The sequence below is a fragment of the Hirundo rustica genome, chromosome 5, assembly GCF_015227805.2.
Source record: "Hirundo rustica isolate bHirRus1 chromosome 5, bHirRus1.pri.v3, whole genome shotgun sequence".
In the NCBI taxonomy this organism is placed as follows: Eukaryota; Metazoa; Chordata; class Aves; order Passeriformes; family Hirundinidae; genus Hirundo; species Hirundo rustica.
The window spans coordinates 25,280,895-25,285,170 of record NC_053454.1 but is presented as its reverse complement, the minus strand read 5'-3'; the positions used below and the strand labels follow the sequence as shown (position 1 = coordinate 25,285,170).

The 4,276-nt window shown below is 42.2% G+C and overlaps 1 long non-coding RNA gene across 1 annotated transcript in view; it reads left to right on the top strand.

Moving 5' to 3' along the window:
• The window catches only part of LOC120753485 (uncharacterized), a 22,836-nt gene extending 21,726 nt beyond the window's left edge, over positions 1–1,110 (top strand). The window contains exon 3 of the long non-coding RNA XR_005701110.1: positions 980–1,110. This is a non-coding gene — a long non-coding RNA (uncharacterized LOC120753485). The remainder of the gene's footprint in view (positions 1–979) is intronic.
• The last annotated feature ends 3,166 nt before the right edge of the window (positions 1,111–4,276 follow it).

Below are 4,276 nucleotides of genomic sequence, written 5' to 3'. Positions count from 1 at the left end.
TCCTTCCTTTCCTTCCTTTCCTTCCTTTCTTTCCTTCCTTTTCTTTCGTTGTCTTTGTCGTTCTCTTCTGTTCTTTCTCTCTCTTTCTCTTTTTCTTTCTCTTTTTCCTTCTCTCTTCCTTTCTCTCTTCTCTCTCTCTCCCCACACCTTATATTTTTGCAGGTTAAAAGTTGTTGTAAAACAAGTTGGGCCCACAACAAGCCCACAACAAGCAAGGGTAATTGTCATTTTGGTCCTTGAAAAGCCTTACATAAGTCAATTGTGCAGTTTTACATTTGCCCTTATTCTAAGATAAAGTAATAAAGGAAAAGTGATAAGACTTTCTCTGCATTCTGAGCAAAGTTATAGGGAAAATATGTTTGTAATGACTACATTTACCTTGACTGTGCACACAATGAGAAAATGGTAACAGGATTGATAACACACACTTCTTTTTTAAATGATACAAAAACTAACAATGAAATACTGCATCTTGCAAATATCTCAAGGCCTCCAGAATAAGAAATGCTGCAGGTCTCACTAGCAATACTAAACTGAATGGAGAAATTTAGGTGTTAGAGTAGTAACCAAGGTAGCTGATGGATTTCTATGCAGTGTTAAGAGAACTCCATAAAGCAAAAGAAAGCTGTCACCCCAACATGTAAATTCTCATCTTCCCTCTTGCTCTGAACACTAAAGTTGTTTTCTTCAAAAAATGTCACATGGTTGTTTGGAACTGGTAAATATATCCTTTCCAAGCTTCTTCAGAGAATGTTACAAAGCACACATTCCTTCTTCATAAATTTAAAGGGGGTTTTCCTCTCCATCCTGCTTCACTGTTTCTTTCTTTCCCAAGTACAGTAAGACAAACTTATTTCCACTTCTCAATTTTTTTTGAGGGCTAATTCAATTCTCTCCTACCACCTCTGCCATGTTTCTGAGAAGGCAGCTTCTGTCTGTTGCCACAAATTGCATCCTTCTTTTTCTGGCTTCCTTGCAGAAACAAATTTATGTTATCATAGAAAGAGTCAAAAGTAAGAATGAAGAAAACAAGATGCGATTCTGTTGCTATTTGGAACTCTCTGAAGTGAGGACTGAGTGAAGCACGATGACTTACAAAGGCTCCTATATCTGCCCAGTAAGTACCACTCTGCAAATTTAACTGTTCATGCTGTCTCCAGACAAGAAACTGATGAAAAATGAAGTTTGTCACACAACCTGATGTGGTGCCTAAACCAATTATTTTCAAAAAAACAAACAAACAAGAAAGAGTAAAGAGTAGGACCTGGTTTAACAATTCAAGCTAACCCCTTCTCATTGAAAAGCCTGGTTAAAGAATTGAAAAAGCTGGCCATGATCAAACAGCTTTGTGGTTCTAAATCTGAAAAGAAAAAAAAAAAAATTAAAAAGGTAAGAACCCCCTAGATAACAAATATAGGGTACAATACATATTGAAAATAAGATCACAGAATATTATTCAGACATAAAATCTCTTCTTTCTAAAAGGTTTGGAAAGTATTTGAAATTTCTGCAGAAAACAGCTGGTTGGTGCTAGCAGGATAAGGGAGAGACCAGAAGGCATCACCAGCCTGAACTCCAGCAAATTAGTGAGGGACTGTAGTACTGTCCTAGGGTAACTTAATGATGCTTGTATCCCCAATCGTCTGTTCTGTTGGTGCTGTATATTGAGTCCTGTGCCTTTAAGACTGGTTCTAAGAGCAAGGAGAAGCGCGGAGTTTGTTTTGAGAAAACTGCCTGACTCCTCCACATTCTTCTGCGGACAGCGTGTTCGGCGGAGGCTTGGAGAGACTGCAGGACAGAGATCTTTTTTTTTGCTTTTGGTTAGTTTCAGCTAGCTAGGGCAGAGAAGTTCCCTGGACTGTTTTTTTCCTTTTTCTTGGAACTGTTTAAACCTGCTCTGGACTGAAAACCCAGGGGAGCACTGGGGGCTGCACCTGCGGCCCACCGGGGCCTGGAGCTCGGCATTTTCCAGCAGCGCCAGAGGGACTGGGACTGAGGAGAGTCCGAGAGAGAGCCGAGCTACACCCACGGCAAGGACTTTCTCAATTTGCCATCTCACTTCAGAAGGAGAGGTTTTATTGTTTCATATTATTCAGTCTTTATACTTGTATGCACTTCATTTGTTTAGTAAAATAGTTTTTTCCACTTTTCTCCAAAGAGGTGGTTTTTTTGGTTTTTTTTTTTTACCGGACCGGTTGGAGGGAGGGGCCACTTGGGTTTGCTTCCTCAGAGGGATCCTATACAGGGGTTTTCTCCCAAATTTGTCCCAAACCAGGACAAGTACCTTAAACATGTGTGTAGCAATGGGAGGTGGCTGGTGCTGCTGCTTACCCTCCAACTGATTCCTGATCACAGCGTTCACTGTTCTGCTGATGAAAAGAGATGAAGAGATGGGAATAAGCCATGTAAAAATGGCAGAGGGGAGGGTCATCCCTTCCACTTACGGCCAACTCCCCTGAAATTGTCTCGTGTATGATTACAGGACTGCAAACAGCTGCAAGAAGATAAAGCAAGCAATGGGAATCTGGTACAATTGTTGTTTTAAATACCCTGAGGTGAGACGCAGTTTGCAGAAGCATTGCCAGGGGAATCATACTGAAATAGGTCTGTATGGTAGGCGATCTGATTAATACAAATGTCTAAAATATTCATCCTTTACTTCAAGATCACTGTATGAATGGAATATTTTAGGTAATGAAATTTAATTGTTACACTGATTAATTAATAAAAAAAATTAGTTCATTGATGCCCATTTGTAAAGCTTACAAAACGGGGTTTTCACCTATGTAACAATTCCTAATTATGTGCAATACAGAGCAGAACTTACTACTGACTTGTAGAATGGCATCTTAACACTTGTAGAAAAGATTCTCCATGATGGAAAATATTTCCCCAGAAGGAATAGACTGCATGTTGTTTAGTGGATTAGCTTTCAGTGAAGACTATGCATTGTGTTATTCATTCCCATAACTCTGCTTTCCTTTAGTTACATAATCTGTTAAGAATGATAGATATTTTTCAAAGGTTTTGCACATCAAACCAGTGTTAGTTGAGGTGTGGTCCATGTGCCAGATGTACTTTATAGCAAAATTCCCGCCTTCTACAGTGTGATTTTGTTGCCATTGCCTGTGTGTATCTAAGTTTTTGTGTGTAGGAAGGGGTTGCAGAGTCAAAATACTGTGGTGTCAGTCAATCAGAAGCTGCTATCACTTCACAGAATTACAGAACTGCTATGGTTGGAAAAGACCTTCAAGATTATCTAGTCCTGCTGTAAACCTAACACTGCGAACTCCACCACAAAACTATGTCCCTGAGTGTCACATCTATAGGTTTTTAAAATACTTCTAGGGACAGTGACTCAGCCCCTTCCCTGGCCATCCTGTTCCAATGCTTGACAACATTTTGGCAAGTAATTTTTCCTAACAGTCAGTCTAAGCCTCCCCTGGAACAACTTGAGGCTGCTTGCTTTTCTCCTGTCACTCTTGGGAGAAAAGACCGACTCCCACCTGGCTACAACTTCCTATCAAGCACGTACAGAGTGAAAACATCCCTGAACCTCCTTTTCTCCAGGCTAAACAACCCCAGCCTCAGTGGCTCCATGAGGAGACTTGTGTTCCAGACCCTTCCCCAGCTTTGTTGACCTTCCTTGGACTTGCTGCAGCACCTCAATGTCTTTCTTGCAGTGAGGGGCCCAGAACTACACACAGGATCTGAGGTGCAGCCTCACCAGTGCCCAGCACAGGGGGACAGTCACTGCCCTGCTCCTGCTGGCCACACCATTGCTGACCCAGGCCAGGGTGCCATTGGCCTTCTTGTCCTAACTGGCACATGCTGGCTCCTGCTTCGCCACTGTCAACCAGCACCCCCAGGTCCTTTCTGCTGGCAGTTTTCCGGGTCTCTGTAGCAGTTTCTCTGCTGTGACCAATCACATACCTGCTGTGTGAAAAGCAATGCTTCTTTTTAACATGTGCCAGATGTGCATCCTGCAACATCCATGACCTGCAAGAATGGACGGAGGAGCTAGCTGTTCTGCCTGCTCCCCCACACCACAGTCTCATGACTGATGCTGCCATACAGCAAGGATGTGCCTGCACTTTGACTGCGTACTGGATGTGCAAATAATCGTGACAGGAGAGGGGGCTGCAGCTTCCAGTGCAGCAGAAATAAATCTATGGCCACCCTCTGGCTGCAAGTGTAGGTGTCACTTCCCTCCTCTGCACATTTTTGATAAGTTGAAATAGAATAGCATACCATAAATTATCTTCAACAATCCATA